We start from the raw sequence: 22,362 nt of genomic DNA on the forward strand, positions 1-22,362 counted from the left end.
ACTACCAGGCGAGCCCCCGATCCCATGGGTTCGCTGGTTACAGTCCTTTGAAACCTACCTCATTGCTCTTGGACTAGAAACTGTGAGTACGGCTCGGAAAAAGGCACTGTTATCCCATTGCTTGGGAGCGGAGGGCCAGCGTGTTCTTGGGACATTATGCACAGCAGACTCAATTCAAACGTATGATGTGGCTGTGGCTCTGTTAAGCACACACTTCTCTGCCCCACAAAGTGCCCTCCTGTGGCGATTCATTTTTAGACAGCGTCACCAACTTCCCGGCGAGTCAGTGCATCAATACGTGGCTAATTTGAGGGGGTTAGCTAGCTCGTGCAAGTTCGGTGCGCTACAAGATGAGATGGTGCGTGATCAACTGATAGAGCACACCAACAACGTGAGAGTGCGTGAAAGACTGTTACTCGAGTCCGACGATCTGTCGTTGTCACAGGCAGTCAACATTGCCTTTCAAGTGGAGTCTGCAGCCGAATGTGCAGTGAAACTAGCACACACACCCAGTGACGGCGCTCTCGGCCCCGACAGCCCTGACATGGTAATGCTCGCGCGATAACAGCAACGCGAGCTACCGCGGCAACAGTGTGGAAACTGCGGCTCTCGTTCACATGCTACCAGAGCGCAGAATTGCCCCACGCGCGGCCAAGCCTGTCGCAATTGTGGAAAACAGAATCACTTTGCCAAGGTCTGCTGCTCTGCCCCTGTTGCTACAGATGAACACTCTCAGTCCTCAAGCAGTTGGCCTATAATTCACAACGTGAGCTCTGGGCCAGTGTGGCTTTCAAGTCATGCACAATTAACCTGAATGATGTGTGCATCCCTCTGTTATTGGATAACGGTGCCAGCGTCTCACTGCTGAATGTGGACACATTCAAACACTTTTTCAGCTCCCTGCCACTCTTTGCGCCCTCCACTGCCCTTTGCGGGTATGGTAATTCGAAAATTGGACTAGTGGGCTCAGTCAACCTCACTGTACGCTATGGAACAAAAGTTTTTCCAGATTTTTGTTTTCATGTGGCACGCCAAGGAGCTAACCTGATGGGACTGGATCTTTTTACTGACCTGGGTTTTTCTCTCTTGGACACCGGCGGGTCTGCGATTCTGCACGTCGCCTCACCGTGGCGCCAAACATGGCCAGCACTCTTCGAGGGCCTGGGCTGCCTGACTGCCTTCACCCACCAGCCCATGGTTGACTCCACCGTTACCCCTGTCATTCATCCACTGCGCCGCATCCCGCTTGCTCTCCGTGACGGGGTCACAGCTGAACTAAAGCAGCTACTGGAAGCTGGCATCATCGAACCAGTTGATGCCTCCCCATGGGTCTCCAACCTGGTGGTCGCAACGAAAAAGTCAGGTGGTCTACGCGTCTGTGTCTATCTTCGAGCAGTGAATAAGGCCGTAATCCCTGACAAATATCCACTGCCCACGTCAGAGGAACTCACAGCGCAGTTCTATGGTTCCATCCTGTTCTCGAAACTGGACCTTCGACAGGGCTATCTACAGGTTCCCCTCCACCCCAGCAGCAGGGACCTCACTGCTTTTGTGACACATGCTGGCATCTTTCGGTACACCAGGATGCCATTTGGACTTAGCTCTGCACCCAGCTGCTTCCAAAAGGTGATGTCCTCTGTGCTCGCGGGCATTCCTGGGGTGGCCATCTACCTGGATGACATCGGCGTGCATGGGCCCTCGACCTCCACTCACGACGAACGCCTTCGCAGAGTTTTCACGGCTCTAGCAAAACACAAGCTCACACTGAATGGCGAAAAGTGTGTCTTTGCTGTTTCAGAGATCGAATTTGTGGGGTTTCGGTTGTCGGCTGATGGTATACCCCCACTCCAGTCAAACGTGGCTGCCATTCACAGCATCCCAGAACCCAGCTCTGCAGCACAGGTTGCCTCCTTCCTTGGCATGACTGGGTACTACCTGAAGTTTTTGCCCCAGTACTCAGCCACCACAGCCCCACTGCGCCAGCTCCTGCGAAAGGATGAGCCCTGGGTGTGGTCACAAGCCTGTACGGAAGCTGTTCGCCTCCTCAAATCGCAGCTCATGTCGCCTCCAGTGTTGGCTCACTTTGACGTCGCCAGCCCAACCCTCGTCACCTGCGACACGTCCGCTGCAGCTGTGGGGGCAGTGTTATCGCAGATACAGAATGGAGTGGAGAAACCAATCGCCTTTACCTCCCGAGCCCTCAGCCCCACCGGACAGAAGTACTCAGTAGGCGAGCGTGAGGTGCTGGCGTGCGTCTGGGCATGTGAGCGGTGGCAGCTGTACACGTATGGCCGTGCCTTCACCCTGCGAACCGATCACCAGGCTCTCACTGCCCTGATGTCGACATCCAGCACGGGCCACAGAACACTGCGTCTACACCGCTGGTCTGACCGCCTCCGCCAATACAATTTCAGTCTCCAGTTCACACCAGGACGTGACAATGTTGTTGCAGATCTGCTCTCCCGCACTGTCTCTGCCCCAGCCCCACTCGTCGAGTCTGACCATGTGGAACAGGATATCGTCCAGATGCTGCACATGCCTCTCCAATCCACAGTCTCTCTCCAGAAGCTCAAAGAGGCCTCTGAACAGGATCTGGCCCTCTCCCAGCTGTGCACCTTCATCAGAGATGGCTGGCCTCGCAAGGTGCCTGAGGAACTGTCTGCCTACTCCAGAGTTAAAGAGGAGCTCTCCTGCTGGAATGACTCCTGTGTTGCATGTGGGCTCTGCACTGTGGTCCCAAGTGCCCTTCGTGCGTGTGTTTTATCCATGGCGCACGAGGACCACTTGGGCATAGTGAAGCTCAAACAACGATGCCGAGAGCTAGTGTGGTGGCCGGGTATCGACAGGGAAATCGAGGCCCTGGTCAAGGACTGTGCAGCCTGCCCTGTAAGTGGCAAGACTGGCCATCAAGCTCCTCCACCCCTGCAACCCCTTGCCTGGCCCTCTCAGCCCTGTGAGCACCTGCAGCTGGACGTCTGCGGGGAGATCCATGGTGTCCCCCACCATCAACGGTTCCTAGTGGTGACCTATGACCTGCACTCAAAATGGCCAGAGGTCACTGCCGTGGGTTCCGTCACCTCTCGGGTCATCATTGATATCCTTGAGTCCCTCTTCTCCCGCTGGGGGCATCCAAAGGCCATCACCACAGACAATGGCCCCCAAATGGTCTCTTCGGAACTCTCCTCTTACCTTGAGAGCAAGGGCATCCTTCACATACGCACAGCGTACTACCACCCCGAGTCAAATGGGGGGGTGAAGCGTTTTAACCAGACACTGAAAAATGGCCTCAGAGCACACCCATCCCAGGGGTGTGCATTTGACAAGGCCCTCCTCCACACACTGCTGCACTACAGAGCCTCCCAGCATTCCACTACAGGGGTCTCACCCGCATCCCTCATGCTAGGCCGTGAGCTCATGCTGCCCCTTGGCAGGCTCCGCCCCTCGCTAGCTCAGAGCCCTGCTCCACCGGCTCAAGCCACAGTCGCTAGACAGCAGGAGAAGATGAAACTCCGCTTCGACCAGTCGAAGAGGGCCAAGGCGCCCAACATCTCAGCCTCCGATTGGGTCAGAGTCCGCAGGCCTCACCGCAACAATAAGATGGCGTCATTCTGGTCCTCCCCTCTCCAAATCAGCCGCCAACTTGGACCAGCCACTTTCTGCCTCACTGACGGCTCTCGGTGGCATGCCAGCTGCCTTCGGAAGGTGCCAGCACCCCCTGATGCGGGATTATACAGACCTAACCCCAAGCCTTACCCCCAGAGTGGCGGGATGCACATGTGGCTCAGCCAGCCAACCCCCAAGCAGATGTTGTGCCTCAGCCTGCTCCTCACCAGTCCGCACTTCAGCCTGCTCTTCACCAGTCCGCATCTTGGCCTGTTCGTACACGTTCTCGCCCTGGCCACCTACAGGACTTTGTCACTACATTTCATGTTTGAAATTCTGTGAGGGGGGAGGAAATGTTATGTCTGACATTAGTGATAGGTACTCGATTGCCTTGGCCTGAGCACATGGAGCTTGATAGTGCTGTTATCATTGTATTGTGTATAGGTATTCGATTGCTTGTGTCTGGAAGTGTGTGTGTGTGGCAGCCATTATAAAAGCAGCATGAACTGAACTCTGCTTACGGTCTCTGGATTATCTTTGCAAACGCAACAGACAGGTCATCTACCTGAAACGTTAACTCTGTTTCTCTCTCCACAGATGCTGCCTGCCCTGCTGAGTATTTCCAGCATTTTCTGTTTTTATTTCAGATTTCCAGCATCCGCAGTATTTTGCTTTTGTACAGATTGTCTATGCTGGCTAATCATCCACAAATAAAAATGAAAAATAGGGATGCATTAGGACAAATTTTCCATCCTAAGGAGACATCCCAGTACAGGTTGGAAAAAAATAATTCCAGTTTTTATTTTCACCCAAATATCTACATGGTCCCTGCATCATTTTGTCTGAGTTTTGTTATTCCATTCATTAATAATTACCGTATTATGTGAGATCATGAATGTACAATTTAAGATTCTGAAACCTCCTTGGAGCTAGCACAGCTGAGGAAGGTTTGACTTCGGTGAAAGCAGCATGTCATTCAGTGGTAAATGATATTTAGTAATCAGGCTGAACCCAGCCCCTCAAGAAAGTCTTTGGCCTCCCCCCTACGGATCTCAGCCTCCCTCTCCCCCCTGCTATGATCGCCGACCTCCCTTCCTCCCTCCAGCCCCAGTGGCCGCTCTCTCCACTTCGCCCCGTTGTCCTTCCCGCCACTCCTTGGGGACGATCCCTGGCTGTGGCCTCCTGCTGCTGGTTTTCATAAAAACATAGAAACATAGAAGGTAGGAGTAGGCCATTCGGCCCCTCAAGCCTGTTCTGCCATGTAATGAGATCATGGCTGATCATCCAAATTCAGTACCCTGTCCCTGCCTTCTCCCCAGATCCCTTGATCCCTTTAGCCTCAAGAAATATATCTAACTACTTCTTGAATATATTTAATGAATTGGCCACAACTGCCTTCTGTGGTAGAGAATTCCACAGGTTCACCACTCTCTGGGTGAAGAAATTCCTCCTCATCTCAGTCCTAAATGGCTTACCCCTTATCCTTAGACAGTGACCCCTGGTTCTGGACTCCCCCACCATCGGTAACATCCTTCCTGCATCTAGTCTGTCTAATCCTGTTAGAATTGTATAAGTTTCAATGAGATCCCCTCTCATTCTTCTAAACTCCAGCGAATATAAGTCCAATCGACCCAATCTCTCTTCATACATCATTCCTGCCATCCCAGGTATCAGTCTGGTCAATCTTCGGTGCACTCCCTCCATGGCAAGAACATCCTTCCTCAGATAAGGCGACCAAAACTGCACACAATACTCAAGGTGTGGTCTCACCAAGGCCTTGTACAACTGCAGCAAGACATCCTTGCTCCTGTACTCGAATCCTCTTGCTATGAAGGCCAACATACCATTTGCCTTCTTAACCGCCTGCTGCACCTGTATGCTTACCTTCAGCGACTGGTGCACAAGGACACCCAGGTTTCGTTGCACTTCCCCTTTTCCCAATCTATTGCTGATCAGATAATAATCTGCCTTCCTGTTTTTGCCACTGAAGTGGATAACCTCGCATTTATCCACATTATACTGCATCTGCCATGCATCTGCCCAATCACCCAACCTGTCCAAATCATACTGGAGTTTCTCTGCATCCTCCTCACAGCACACACGCCCACCCAGCTTTGTGTCGTCTGCAAACCTGGAGATATTACATATAGTTCCCTCATGTAGGTCATTAATATATACTGTGAATTTCCCGTGGGAAACGGATCACAAAAATTATAATGAGGTCCTGCCGTTAAGTTCAGCAGAGCCTCCACGTCCCCGGCCTTGCCGGGTTCTTTGGCCTTCCTGCACCCTACCTGGCTCCCTGTAAATATTGAGGCCAGTATGTCCCAAAAGGGGGTTTCATTTGCCAAACTCGCAGCTCTGCTTTGACCTGAATGTGGGTGAATTGCCTGAGTCTAATAACTAAGAAATTGTCCAACACTTATGAAAACTAATTTGATTGGCAGGTCCCGTCACTGCAAGAAGCATTTTAGTGTGTTAGTTTGATTAATTGTGAACAATATCTGTCTATCTTCTTTAATCTCAGCTTGACTTCAAAGGGCGGAAGAGAGATATATAACTGAGACTGGCAGTCTAGATTCTTCAATTGCTTGCTCTCTGTACTGTTATCTGGGTGGAGGTTAACAAAAGACTCTGTGGATCCACGAAAAAGCTTTCCATCAAGGACGCATGGTCCAAGTTACAAAGTTTCGGAGAACTATTGTAGATTTGGGAATTTCATTATTTAGAAATGGTTTTAAAGTAAAGGTGACAAATCAAGTATTCTACTGTATTCATTCAGCAGTGTTGGTCTTGTGTCTTGTTTCATATTACTTTTTAATAAAGATGAATTTTTAGCTTAAGATATAATGTCATTGTTATTTTCTGCCAATGTCAGTGTGGGTAATAATGGGGCAGACCATATTATTTCCAATATATCGATCAATGCTTAAAGGGGTTTATAGTTTACCCTGGGCATTGTACCCCAAGATACTGTGCACAAAGGGTTACGGTTTGGTTCAGAGGAAGCAAGGGCCTGACTATGAAAGTGGACTTTTTCACTGATCATGAATAAAAAGTACCTGGATAGCTTGAATTTAACTGACTGCATGGATACTGAGTTACAGCCATTTTAAATTGTTTTGAAAGGATAATTTTATGCATTCTGAGAACTTTCACAGGCACTGAAATGTGAAAAAAGCTAAGATTTCCACTTTCCCATCAGTATTCCATAGGGTCTTTAGCATATTTCTGGTTTACGCTTGGAAAAAAATATATAAGAATTTACGATAAAGCAACTCTGTAAGATACCCTAGTCGTGCATACATATATACATAGGAGTAGGATTTGGTTTAATCTCATAGAATTAAGGATTTTGCTTTATTTTTACTTAAAAATGGCTTGTGGATTTGTAGTGTAGCTAGCAATAATGAAATGGTTAAAGTTTTTCATTCCCAGGATGCTTTAGGGTTTAATGTGTCAGGGTACAATTTAGCCGACTGTGCTGTTTAGCTTCTGCTGAAAGTGCAGGATGTGTGATTCATGCCTGTTGACTTCTTTATGTCAATGAGACCAAGATAGTGATAGGAGACAGGACAATACGGCCAAGATGATTAGTTACATGCTTAGATGGTAAACAAGTTGGCACCTGTAAGTTTTGTAGGGACTATCTCATTTCAGGGATTTTGTTCACAATAACTGTTATCGAGATATAATGAAGCATCTAGCATAGTGTGCATGACTAGAGGCCTATAAAGATCTTGAGCTTTCCTTCACAATTTGTAGAGTCAGGATCGAAAGGATTGACAAAGGTTACATCTCTACCCAGGAGAAAAATGGGGTAATTACATGTATTTCTCTGTGTGTCTACTGCTTAGAGACATTGCGTGTGTCAAAGACTTGGTTGAGCACAATGAAAGGATTAACTTGCAAACCATATTGGGTTGTCAGATTCGAATGTTCTTACAACTCAACAAAAAGGAATTATTGCTTCAATCATGATTGAGTGAATGTTCTATCTTCAAAGGATTTAAGAAGGTAAAACCAAGGCATGTTCTGGGTTCTTTAGTTCTGACATGGCTGCAGAATATTTTGGCTTATGTACTCCATGTGTGAACCTTGAGGTTGTGCTCCATTTACAAAGGGGCAGAGAAAACCATTGTTTCACCCTGAGCCTGTTCCATTTCAAGAGACAATAAGGAAACTCGGTGAAGTATCTGATCCTTTCATTGGATATTCTAGCTATTCATTTAAAATCTTATTTTATCTTTGTTGTGCATCAAACATTTTTGCTTCAGTATATTATTTGATTGGAAATAAATGTGATGAGCTGTTTTAGTCTGTACACAGCAGGTTTAGCATGTGATATTTTACATCTCTCAGGAGACTGAAGGCACAGTGGGAATCCTATGTAAACTCCAGCAAGCAATTTACCACAATCAGGGTCAATTGTTAAACCTACTCTACACTAGCACAGATGGCAGAAAGTGGAAGATGCATATCTCAGATAGTCTAGCTATTGAAACGGAAAACAGTGTTCAAGAAGTTTGAACTGTAAAATGCCCTTCTGTAATGTGAAGGTTACCATTTTTCTCTCAGATAGGTTACAGTATTTTTATGAACACAAAGCACAACACGATTGTCAGTTAAATACTCATTGAAGCTCCTGCAACTGATGTGGCCCATCAGGTCTTCTTGAGAGCACCTTCTGTTTCCCCAGAAGTAGATCGAGACATTTTACAGACGTCAGCCCCAAGTTCACCCCCCTCCCCCTCCGGCAGCACAGCGCATAGAGGTAGATTAGGGCCCACAGCATTGAAAATGATCACTAGGACCACAGGAGCACAGTAGCAAACATAAAACAGTGCATGCAATTTCTATTATGTTACACATAAATACAACTCTTCACGTATCACATTGTACATGCACTCCCGTAAATATTGAAACACTTGGGACACTTGCAGACCTGCACAGTTGTTCATATTGCAATTAATGAAGTGTTGTCCCTAATTATAACATTACAGAGCTATGCAAACTCCAAGGGGTATAAGCACATATGCATGTTGATAAGTTACTGGTAAGAGGCAGCTTAACCATGGGCAAGCAGACGGGATGGACATCACTGCAGCCAATGCCAGGAAAATGTCCCAGTTCAACAGTTTAGGAGAAAAAGCCGTCAATCAATTGATGCCACTTTTCTCATGCTGCCGGTTGTCCTTCTTATTGTTGTCCCTCTTATCCTTCTCTTTCCCTGATGTTTGCTGATCATTGGAGAACTTCGTTCTGATGCCTCTATCAATAGCAAAGTTATACCATTTTAACCACCCTTTCAAGAGCAATATCTTGCCCCCAATCCCATGTGCTTTAACTTTGCACGCTAATCTTTTATGCGGGACCTTATCGAAAGCCTTCTGAAAGTCCAAATACACCACATCCACTGGTTCTCCCTTATCTATTCTACCAGTTACATCCTCAAAAAATTCCAGTAGATTAGTCAAGTTGACTTTGTCCGATCCTGTCACTGTTTTCCAAGTGCTGTGCTATTACATCTTTTATAATGGACTGTTTTGGCAGAGCCACTGAGGGACTTTGAGCAACTGTACATAATTCCCTTTAACGAGGTTTTACTCCAACCTAAGCCTGTACCAGTCTGTTAGTGATTTCTGTGTTTGTAAATATTGTTTGCATGCACGGGCTGCGGTCCCTTTAAGACTGTGGCGAAGCGCGGGTAAACGCGATGACATCATGCCGCTAATCACGTGACTACACAAGCACGGGAGAAACATGATGACGTCATGACGCCATCCACAGGACCGCCCTGGCAGTCCTCGTGGAGCCTCCGACCAGCAAAGACCTGTTTTCGTGGATCTCCTGTATCGATCTTGACAAACTGTTTAAACTCGTTAGTTTTGCCTTAAAACTTGTTTGTTTGATCGCCTGAGTCAACCTCAGTTCTTAGATAGGAATTTGGCAATTCCTACATTGGTGACCCCATCTTTTGCGAATGTTTTTCGCGAAAAGAACACTACATGGAGGCCAACTCTGTTTCGTTTAAGCTCCGGTGTTCTGGGAGCAGCAGGCGACCTCGTGGTTCATCCAGGTCGAAGCCCAGTTCGCTCTGAGAGGCATCGTTGCAGATCAAACTAAATACCTCTACGTGGTCTCGGCACTCGAAAGCTCCACCGCCTCGCGGATCATCAGCCTCCTCGGGAACCCTCCAACGGAGGGCAAGTATGATACCATCAAGGCACGGTTGCTGCAAGTATTCGGGCTCACTAAATCAGAGCGCGCACGTCGATTGCTCACCATGCCCGGGCTGGGGGACTCCAAGCCTTCGGAATTGATGAGCCAAATGCTCACACTCCTGGGCTCCGAACCGGAATGCTTCCTTTTCCGGGAACTATTCCTCAGCCAGCTGCCTGAGCAGGTGCAAGCTGCCCTGGCCAGATCCGAGGTAGAAGACTGCACGGCACTCGCAGCAGAGGCGGACAAAATATTCGAGGTCACGCAGCAGTACTGCACCACCATGAGGTGCCCATCCCCTGCGGAAGCTGCCACGAGGCGCCCCTCCCCCACAGACGCCGCCACAGCTCGTCAGTCAACAAGGCTGTGTTTCTACCACGTGCAGTTCGGCGCGAAGGCAAGATGGTGCCGTCGTCCCTGCAGCTTTCCCCAAAAAATAAACTACTACGAATAATGAGGAACGGGTCTAATGGGCGCCCCGCGGCCGCCATGGTGATCGGCAACGCGGGGATGCTGCTTTTCATTACGGACACGCTCTCCAACCGTCGTTTTCTGTGCGACACCGGAGCGCAGTGCAGCATATTGCCAGCTTTCCCCCTCGATGTTCAGGCAGGGAAGCACAGCCTCGCCCTTCAAGCGGCCAATGGCGGAGCGATTCGGACGTTCGGCTGACGGCGTGTGGAGGTTTGCTTCGGGGGGCAACGTTTCCACTGGGAGTTCGTTATGGCCAAGGTTTCTCAACCCATTCTCGGCGTGGATTTCCTGTGCACCAACAGCCTCCTGGTCGACATGAAAAACCGGCGGTTGATCAACGCGGCAACCTTCAATTCCATCCCCTGTTACCGCAGTAACACTACGTCACGCACAGTCGCCTGTGCTTTCCTGACTCCCGACGAGTTCGCCCGTCTGCTCGCAGAATTTCCCGACCTGACGAGACCCACATTCTCCTCCACAGCCACGAAACATGTTGTGGAACACCACATCACCACCAACGGTCCCCCGGTCTACGCGCGAGCTCGGCGCCTGGATCCTGGCAAACTGGCGGTTGCAAAGGCGGAGTTCACCACCATGGAATGTTTAGGGATTATTCGCCGGTTGAATAGCCCCTGGTCTTCACCCCTTCATATCGTTCTGAAGCCTGGTGGCAGATGGCGACCTTGCAGCGACTATCGACGCCTGAATGATGCCATCACACCGGATCGGTACCCGATCCCCCACATCCAAGATTTCTCTGCCCATTTGGCAGGAAGCCACTTCTTCTCCAAAGTCGACCTCGTCCGGGGCTACCACCAGGTCCCAGTGCACCCACAGGATGTCCAGAAGACCGTGGTCATCACCCCATTCGGCCTCTTCGAATTTCTGCGCATGCCATTTGGCTTAAAGAATGCCGCCCAGGCTTTCCAGCGCCTGATGGATTCCGTGCTGCGGGACCTCAACTTCATCTTCATCTATCTGGATGACATTCTGATTGCCAGCTCCACCAAAGAGGAACACCTCTGTCACCTACGCTGCCTGTTTCGACGCCTCAGCCAACACGGCCTGATTATCAACCCGGCTAAGTGCCACTTTGGCCTGCAACAAATCGATTTCCTGGGGCATTGCATCACCGCAGAGGGGGCGGTTCCTTTGCAAGCGAAGGTAGAGGCGGTGACATCCTTTCCACACCCGCAGAACATAAAGGCCCTGCAGGAATTCCTAGGCATGGTAAACTTTTATCACCGTTTCGTGCCTAAGGCAGCACTGCTCATGCAGCCCCTGTATGAGGCCCTCAAGGACAGGACTGGCAAGGACCCGGTAGACTGGTCGGTTGACATGGACCGAGCGTTCGCCGACACCAAAAGTGCCTTAGCCAGCGCGACCATGCTGGCACACCCATTACCAGGAGCCACCATCGCCCTCACCACCGACGCGTCAGACTACGCAATCGGCGCCGTACAGGAGCAATGGGTGAACGGGACGTGGCAGCCATTGGCGTTCTTCAGCTGACAACTTAGATGGAACGAAAGATCCTATAGCACTTTCGACCGGGAGTTGCTAGCCTTTTTTCTGGCCATCCGCCATTTTCGGTTCCTGCTGGAAGGACGTCCTTTCACCGCTTTTGTGGATCACAAGCCACTCACCTTTGCCATGGCCAAGACCGCCGAACCGTGGTCATCCCGACAGCAGCGTCAGCTGACTTACATATCCGAATTTACTGCGGATATCCAGCACGTGGCCGGTAAGGACAACCCGGTGGCAGACCGCCTCTCCCACGCGACTGTCAATGCAGTCCATCTGGGCATCGACTACGCCCTCATGGCGGCGGACCAAGTCTCGGACCCAGAAGTTCAGGCTTACCGAGTCAACATCACTAGTCTCCAGTTAGCCGACTTCGAGTTCCATTCAGCAGGTACCACGCTGCTGTGTGACGTCTCCGTACGGGACCCTCGCCCTGTCGTGCCGGTCGCCTGGTGCCGCAAGGTTTTCACTGCCATACATGGGTTGTCGCACCCAGGGATGAAGGCCTCGCAGAAGCTCATGTCGGCTACATTTGTTTGGCACGGCATGCAAAAGGATGTCCGTGACTGAGCCAACACCTGCGTTGTCTGCCAAAAGGCCAAGGTACAGCGCCACGTCAAGGCCCCATTGGCCACCTTCACGGTTCCAGAGCAGCATTTTGACCACGTCAATGTGGACCTGGTAGGACCACTTCCACCTTCCCATGGTTTTTCTCACATTCTGACCATGGTAGACCGCACCACCAGATGGCCAGAAGCGGTGCCCCTGTCATCCACTACTTCGGCGGACGTGGCCAGGGCGTTCATTTCTTCCTGGGTCGCCCGTTTTGGAGTGCCCGCTGACATTTCTTTGGATCGAGGACCGCAGTTTTCCTCCGACCTCTGGAATGCAGTGGCTCAGGGACTCGCCGTCAAATTGCACCGCACTACAGCCTACCACCCTCAAGCAAATGGCCTCTGTGAACGTTTTCACAGATCGCTGAAAGCCGCACTGAGGGCCAGCCTCCAGGACGCTGGATGGGCGGACAAGCTACCGTGGGTTCTGTTGGGCCTTCGCACGGCTCCCAAAGAGGACCTTCACTCTTCCTCTGCAGAGTTGGTTTATGGTCAGCCACTCCGAGTCCCAGGGGATTTCCTACCAACGCCGATGGAGCCATGGTCCACGTCAGGCCAGCTTAACAGTCACCAGGAGGCAACCAGATGTTTCGCACCGGTACCCACGTCGCGCCACGGGCTTCAGCGATCGCACGTGCCCACAGAGCTTAAAAAGGCTGAATACGTTTTCATCTGCCATGATGCGCATCGGGATCCGCTCAAGGCCCCGTATACTGGCCCTTTCCGGGTGTTAGAAGCAGGAGACAAAACCTTCAAGGTCGATGTCGGTGGTAAACCGGACGACATTTCCGTCGACCATTTAAAGCCGGCATACTTGGACCTCGACCGCCCCGTCGAGACAGCACAGCCGCCAAGAAGAGGTCGGCCACCCATCGTCGTCACACCGGATCAAGTGCAATCGCCCGCTCGTCCGCCAGCCATCCAGCAGCCTCCGCTTCGGGAGTACAGGAGTCGTTCTGACAGGCTTGTCAGACCCCCTCACCGTTTGACTTTTTCCGTTAAAGAGAATTCTGGGGGGGCGCATGTGGCAGAGCCACTGAGGGACTTTGAGCAACTGTACATAATTCCCTTTAATGAGGTTTTACTCCAACCTAAGCCTGTACCAGTCTGTTAGTGATTTCTGTGTTTGTACATACTGTTTGCATGCACGGGGCGCGGTCCCTTTAAGACTGCGGCAAAGCGCGGGTAAACATGATGACGTCATGCCACTAATCACATGACCACCCAAGCGCGGGAGAAATGTGATGACATCATGACGCCATCCACGGGACCGCCCTGGCAGTCCTCGTGGAGCCTCCGACCAGCAAAGTCCTGTTTTTGTGGTTCTCCTGTATCGATCTCAACAAACTGTTTAAACTCATTAGTTCTGCATTAAACCTTATTCGTTTGATTGCCTGAGTCGACCTCAGTTCTTAGATAGGAATTTGGCAATTCCTACACTGTAGCATTTTCCCTACTATCGATGTCAGGCTTACCGGTCTATAATTCCCCGTTTTCTCTCTACCACCCTTTTTAAATAGTAGGGTTACATTAGCTATCCTCCAATCCATGGGAACTGTTCCAGAGTCTGTAGAATTTTGGAAGATGACCAGCAATGCATCTACTATTTCTAGGGCCACTTCCTTAAGTACCCTAGGATGTAGATTATCAGGCCCTGGGGATTTATCGGCCTTCAATCCCGTCAATTTCCCTAACACCATTTCCCTACAAATACTGATTTCATTGAATTCCTCCCTCTCATTAGACCCTATGTTCCCCGACATCACTGTGATGTTAAACTGTCGCAGGATGTATGAATCACAGATACTCATGAAGCAGGTGCCAACATGCATAATCCTAAATCGGTGGTTGCTGGATAGCACGGAATAGCTAACACGGGTCAGTTGATTATTACCTAGAGAACGACAAGTTGGTGCAAGCCCTGCCAACTTTGGAACTGCAAATACTGATCAATGCCGAAATTGATATACCGCTCTGCATGGTCAATTGGCACTTCAGTCACCTGTTTAACAGCTCTGTGAGATGAATAGTAGCTCAGTCATGTGATATCTCTCATTGGGCCCGGAAGCTACCAGTAATAAAGAAATTGAGAGCTGTCATTATGCTTGACTACTACTTATTATTGAAGAGGTTGGTAACCACCTCCTTGAATAAGATCACACACAGCTGCTCTGATCCAGAGAGGCAGCTGCTGCTTGGCCTGTATACATTGTAGCGGTAGTAGTGAGTCTTCTATGATGTCTGCACTCCCATTCCGTCTCCGGCAGTGCAGTAAAATTAAATAAAATTAAGAAAGATCAGTGAAAAATTGGGCTTGATCTATGCAAAACTGGAAAGGTTTGCTAAAAGTATCACCCGGGCCACCAGCGCAAAGACTACTTGGTGAAATTCATTTTTTGTTGGTGCCATGAAAGTTACTTCTTTCTGCTGCATGTAAGGGTCTGGGTGTGGGTGGAATGTGCTTGGGCAGTCTGGGTCTGCAGTCCAACTCTGCCATTAATTTGGCTAGCTCACTTAGACAAGCTCATGAAAAGAACAACAGAAAAATTACAATGGTGCAGCTATCGGTGCCCTTCTCATCTGAGATTGGGCTAAGGTCCATTGTTAGGGCAAAATAAAGGGGGCTTTGCTCTTCAGCTGCTCTCTGCTAAGAGTGCCCAAGGCTGACTGTGGACCAACAATACAGTCCCCATACAGAGCTGGCACTCTTCAGGGTCATTGTGTGCTTGTGCATGAATGAGCTGATCTCACCTCATAGTGTGAGGTTAGATCATTAAAGTATATTTTGATGGTGCCCCCTGTGTTGTGTGTAAGACATGATGTGCTGTGAGCACCAGGGGCTGGGCGTGGGTTACAATTTCAGGCCAGTCAACAGTTGCTGCCAAGTTGAGCAGTGGCAGCAACATTTTTAGGTGTGGGGTTGGGTCATGGGGTAGTGGGGGACAGAGGTGGCAGGAGTGGCAATGAGACACCAGGCAGGGGATTTTGTCTTTTTCACTAAGATCTCCCCTTTGGTGTCCATTCCATAGGGGGGCTATGCAGTTGCAGCTTTGCTTAGATGTGGGCCCTTAATTAGAACATTTTTCGGAGTGAGTATTGACACCACTGTGTCAGCCAATGAGTTGGTGGCGGAGTGGGATTTGAGGTTTTAATTTGCTCATAAACTGCAGTAAACAGAGGCTATTTACTCATCAAACAGAGTCTATTTACGAATAGACCAAACTCATGACCAAAACTGCAGCAAACAGTGAGTACAACAGGATTATTTCTCTAGCAAATTGCAGTGAGTGGTGGACAGTTACATAATACAAATTATGTGAGTAAAATCAATCCCAGTCACATACTCCAGGTATGATTGATGGGGGAATTAGCCAGTCACCTCCATTCTAGCCGGGACTTGTAGTGTCACTATATGCAGCCTTTTATATGGGGCCTTGTGCACAGGCCCTCAGCGCCCTTGGTGCTGGCCAGTCACGTGGACCCCACTGCATACCTTGGCATGTTGCAGGCCTCATGCCTTTTTGACAGATAACACAAGGAGTGAAGCCCAAGCTGCTTCAGTGCACCAGGCAGTCACCATCTCATTATCAGCCCCACTGCGCGTCTAAAATGTAAATGTATTTCATGTCTCAGCATTTCAGTTTGATAAGCACAGAAATTAATCAATTCTCCCGAGGACAATGCTCCAATTACATGAACAATGCCTATCCCCCTGTACATACTTCATGAAGCAACGGTTAAAGTATGGTCTGTAACAGAAGCGTAAGAGGTGCAATCACAAGAACTTACAGAAACCACTTGAGCATCAAGAGGATAACAATATCATCAGCATCCTGTGACTGTGTTACAGCTTGATAACACACTCCAAACCTAACAGTTACCTTACATATAATGATCAACTTAATGTTCTATTCAGGTCTTACCCTCATTTTGCTTTTGTTTGTCAGTGTGTACTGCACTAAACTAGTCTGATCCAGTATAAATATAGTTCTTTTTTCCTCGTTATCTTTTCTCCACCAATTGTCTCTACCCTATCCCCACATCCCTCCCCCTCCACCTCCGCGACTCCATAATACTTCCTTTCCTGAAGGTGTCCACTCTTTGCTGAGGCATGCTTCAAATGTTTCCCCTCATGGGGGAATCTAGAACTAGGGGGCATAATTTCAGAATAAGGGGGCACCCATTTAAAACGGAAATGAGGAGGAATTTCTTCTCTCAGAGGGTCGTGAATCTTTGGAATTCTCTTCTCCAGAGAGCTGTGGAGACTGGATCATTGAATATATTTAAGGTGGAGATAGACAGATTTTTGAATGGTAAGGGAGTCAAGGGTTATGGGAAGCGGGCCGGGAAGTGGAGTTGAGGCCAAGATCAGATCAGCCATGATCTTATTGAATGGCGGAGCAGGCTCAAGGGGCCAAATGACCTACTCCTGCTCCTACGTCTTATGTTCTTATGTAAATATCTGCACAACCAATGTCTATGCTTCCAACATCTACACACCCAGGATCTTAACACTTGGATTTCCAGCAGAGGTCACTTTTTAGCAAGCAGGAGTGGAAATGCCAGCCAAGTTTCTCCTCCCTAAGGTAGAGGCATTGAGCAGAATTAACATAGCACGGACCAAAGATCAATTCTATCACAAACCAGGGATTGAGTACAATGCAGACCTGGGATGTGATGCAGCTCGGGTCTGAGATCCTCCCGGTCTACATGTTTCAGCTCCTGACTGTTTAAACTCACTGACGCATTGGAGGAGCTCTGTAAACACTGTCTTATGACTTGATTAACATCACCACCCTGAACGTGAGAAGCAGCTTTGATTTTTTCAGATGTGTCGCTTTTCCATTATTTATTTGTTTCTTGTAAAGAGAGTAGAATAGAACTGAGAGAAGAGGCAATAGAGTAATAGAGCATGAATATGCATGAAAAGCAAAATCCCAGAGTTGTTATATTTAGAAATCAACAGACAATCTGAAAGTAATACGGTGTTAATCATTGCAACTTGTAAACAAGGGACTGCAACAAAGTCGTTGATTTTGTTTCACTAAAATGTAGTTCATTATTGATTGTCAGCCATTAATTTCCTGTGGGGGAGTGGAACTATTTTCTTGGATTACATTTTCCCACTAGTTTTGCAGGATTGATTGCATTGCACGATATGCATGGGGTATTGCAAGGTTATGGGCATCGAAATTCGGGAATCGCTCCAGGGTCGGGGGTGGCGGGGGGGGGGTCGAAGGATAAGTACCCTGTAGCAGAATGGTGAGGCTGAGATATTGGGCCATGGACCTCATTGTCATAAAGCCGGCACGTCACAACAACAGCACCGCCCCCCCCCCCCCCCACCCCGGTGAAGACTGAAGAAAAATCAGGCCAGTGCTAGCGTCGCAGGTAAACTTCGTGAGCAGTCGGGCAAAAATTACAAATCCCATTTTAATGAGTCCAAAATGGAGAACAAGCATTAAGCATATTCTGTGCAGATTTCTGTACTAACAGGATCACTGTGGTATCTGGAAATGCTGCAGATTCGCAAAAAGAAAGAATGAGTTTGCATTTATATAGTGCCTTTCATGACCTCAGAATGTCCCAAAGTGCTTTCCAGCCAATGAAGTACTATTGGAATGTTGTCACTGTTGTAATGCCAGAAATGCGACAGCCAATCTTCACACAGCAAGGTTCCAGAAACAGCAAAATGATAGTGACCAGATGTTCTGTTTTAGTGATGATGGTTGAGGGATAAATAATGGTCAGAGAACGTCCCTGCTCTTCTTCCAAATAGTGCCATGGGACCTTTTACGTCAACCTGAGAGGGCCTCGGTTTAGCATCTCATCTGAAAGACGGCACCTTCCTCAGCACTGCACAGAGGTGTCAGCCTAGATCTTGTTCTCAAATGTTTGGAGTGGGACTTCAACCTACAACCTTCTGACTCAGAGGTGAGAGTGCTACCAGAGGCGAGAGAGTCACAGCTGAATGTCATTTGTCTGGGAAATACCCTAATTAACCTAATTTATATGGCTTTTGTACACATTTAAAATCCTCAACAAATTCCATTTCCTGCACCAACAGGGCTTATCCTGTAAGAAAATAATAATATGGTTGGCTTACCCAAGTTTACAGCACACAGATTGCAGGAGTTGACTCAGAGAGACTAAAATGCCATGAAGTGGCAGATGGAACTGAACTGTCAGTTTTACCCAGAGTGCACTTGGTGTCTCTTGTCACCCTTTCATGCATGAATATATATAATACATGGGTGAAGAAACAATTACTATAGTGGAAGTCCTGGCATTCTTAAAAGTATACTGTAGATGCAATAAAGCATTGTGAAACTCATTCAGTCATTTAGCATTCAATGTCCTATTTTTAAGCTTTTCAGTGTTGGCCAGTGGCTCAGTTGGCCAGACTCACCTCTGAGCCAGAAGGTTGTGGGTTCAAGTCCCACTCCAGAGACTTGAGCACAAAAATCTAGGCTGACAGTGCAGTACTGAGGGAGTGCTACACTGTCGGAGGTGCCGTCTTTTGAATGACACGTTAAACCGAGGTCTGCTCTCTCAGGTGGATGTAAAAGATCCCATGGCACTATTTCGAAGATGAGCAGGGGAAATATCTCTGGTGTCCTGGCCAATATTTATCCCTTAACAAACATCACAAAAACAGATTATCTGGTCAATGTCACATTGCTGTTTGTGGGAGCTTGCTGTGTGCAAATTGGCTGCCGCATTTCATACATTAAAATGGAGATGAAATCTCGTCTTCTCACTGAGGACACCCTTCATCATGTTGTGTGGCACTACCACCATGCTAAATGGGATAGATTCAGAACAGATCTAGCAGCTCAAAACTGGGCATCCATGAGGCACTGTGGGCCATCAGCAGCAGCAGAATTGTATTCCACCACAATCTGTAACCTCATGGCCCGGCATAGCCCTCACTCTACCATTATCATCAAGCCAGGGGATCAACCATGGTTCAATGAGGAGTGCAGAGGAGCATGCCAGGAACAGCACCAGGCATAACTAAAAATGAGGTGCCAACCTGTGGAAGCTGCAACATAGGACTACATGCATGCTAAACAGTGGAAGAAGCATGCTATAGACAGAGCTAAACAATCCCACAATCAACAGATCAGATGGAAGCTCTTGTCCTGCCAAATTCAGTTGTGAATGGTGGTGGACTATTAAACAACTAACGGGAGGAGGAGGCTCCAGGAATATCCCCATCCTCAGTGATGATGGAGCCCAGCATGCACGTGAAAAAGACAAAGCTGAAGCATTTGTAACCATCTTCAGCCAGAAGTGCCGAGTGGATGATTCATCTCAGCCTCCTCCTGAGGTCCCCACCATCACAGAAGCCAGTCTTCAGCCAATTCGATTCGCTGCATGTGATATCAAGAAGTGGCTGAGTGCACTGGATACAGCAAAGGTTATGGGCTCTGACAAAATCCCAGCTGTCGTGCTGAAGACTTGTGCTCCAGAACTAGCCGCACATCTAGCTAAGCTGTTCCAGTACAGCTACAACTGCCCAGGTATGTCCTGTCCACAAAAAGCAGGACAAATCCAATCCAGCCAATTACTGCCCCATCAGTCTACTGTCAGTCATCAGCAAAGTGATGGATGGTGTCATCGACAGTGCTATCAAATGGCACTTACTCACCAACAACCTCAGTTTGGGTTCCACCAGGACCACACAGCTCCAGACTTCATTACAGCCTTTGTCTAAACATAGACAAAAGAGCTGAATTCCAGAGGTGAGGTGAGAGTGGTTGCCCTTGACATCAAGGCAGCATTTGACCGAGTGTGGCATCAAGGAGCTGCAGTAAAATTGAAGTCAATGGGAATCAGGGGGAAAACTCTCCACTGGCTGGAGTCATACCTAGCACAAGGGCAGATGGTTGTGGTTGTTAGAGGTCAATCATCACAGCCCCAGGACATCACTGCAGGAGTTCCTCGGGGCAGTGTCCTGGCCCAACCATCTTCAGCTACTTCGTCAATGACCTTCCCTCCATCATAAGGTCAGAAATGGGAATATTCACTGATGATTGCACAGTGTTCAGTTCGATTCGCAACAAACAGTAGTTTTAATGTAGGGCAGAGTATAAATCAGGAAATTAGCCATGCATGTAACAAGGGTAATACAGTAATCATGGGGGACTTTAATCTACATATAGGCTGGGCAAACCAAATTTGCAGTAATAGCGTGGAGGACGAATTCATGGAATGTATGCAAGATAGTTTTCCAGATCAGTTTGTTGCGGCACCAACTAGGGAACAGGCAATTTTAGATCTAGTCATGAGCAATGAGAAAGGGTTAATTAATAACCTTGTAGTAAAGGGGCCTTTAGGGAAGAGTGACCATACTATGATAGAATTTTATAAAGAGTTTGAAAGTGATTTAGTTAAATCCAAAACTAGGGTCTTAAATCTAAACAAAGCAAACTACATAGGTATGAGGGGCAAGTTGGCTAAGGTAGATTGGGAAACTACATTAAAAGGTATGACGGTAGACAAGCAATGGCTAGCATTTAAAGAATTAATACATAATTTACAACAAATATACATTCCTTTAAGGCACAAAAACCCCACAGGGAAAGTAGCCCAACCATGGCTAACAATAGAAGTTAAAGATAGTATTAGGTGAAAGGAAGAGGCTTATAATGTTGCCAAAAAGAGTAGTAAAGCTGAGGCAGGAGAAATTATAATGGGGAATTAGGAAATGGCAGAGAAATTAAACAAATTTCCAGCCCTGAGGAGGCAGGTTTGGAGCGGGACTGCTGGAAAAATGGGAAAAATTGGGAGCTGGTCCTAATCCTGCGCCCAACCCGCCTCCGAACCATCTTCCTGGGAGGTGGGTCCTTGACTCACGCAGGGACCCATTTCCTTGCGGTTGGAAGGGGATTAGAGCCAATTAACTGCCTATTAACAGGTAGTTAACAGGCAGTTAAGATGCTTTTCACCATTTTCCGCCTACTGATGTGGCCTTCCCAGCGGCGGGAAACCCCGCCATGGTCAGCGAGATGAGATATGGGTCTGCTGTAGTGTAAGTGTGAAAATGACAGCTGCAGAGGTAGTATGATGGGTGCAATGGTGCACAGGTAAGTATGACAGGTAGGAGAATGTCGTGAGAAATATTTTTATTCTGTTTATATATGTATCTACAGGTAACAAGATTTGATGTTTCTGTGAAGCCTCATCTGATCGGGAGATGGACAGGTGGCTTCTGCAATCTCACATGCAGCTGCCATCTCTTTTCTCCTAAGGAGAAAGTCATTGGTGAGCCTGGGTACTAGGGCTCACCTTTGGACAGTGGTTGTCAGTGTTTGACAGTACCTCGATGCTGTTAAACACTGACAATTCATCTGTCAAAAAATTATGGGGCCTGTCCCTTTAACAAAACCGGCAGATGAAGCGTCATGCACTGACGTCATCTGACACCGGCTTTCCCTTAATTGTCCGGCAAGCCCGCAGGGTGGGCTTAACAAGGCCAATCAAGGGAAAATAGCATTTGTTCGTCAGACGTCGCTGGGGGCGGGACTAGAACCCGGAAACCAGCAGTCCCGCCCCCAATGCGCATTCTCAGGAAAGATCGCAGCCTTTGTGTCTGTCTTCATGGAAGAAGACGCAAAAAACTTCCTGGAAATAGTGGAGAACCAAGCGTCTAGTGAGAATGAAGAACTGAAAGAAATTAATACTAGTAAAAAAAATAGTACTGGAGAAAGTAATGGGACGGAAAGCTGATAAAGCCCATGGACCTGATGGCCTACATCCTAGGGTTTTGAAATGGGAAATGTCGGTGTTCAGAGGGACCTGGGTGTCCTTGTACATGAATCGCTGAAAGTTACCATGCAGGTACAGCAAGCAATTAGAAAAGCAAATGGCATGTTGGCCTTGATTACAAGAGGAATTGAGCGTAAGAGTAAAGACGTCT

The sequence above is a fragment of the Somniosus microcephalus genome, chromosome 7 (genome assembly GCF_052327205.1).
Source record: "Somniosus microcephalus isolate GS21.2 chromosome 7, FLI_Smic_1.0, whole genome shotgun sequence".
Lineage (NCBI taxonomy): Eukaryota > Metazoa > Chordata > Chondrichthyes > Squaliformes > Somniosidae > Somniosus > Somniosus microcephalus.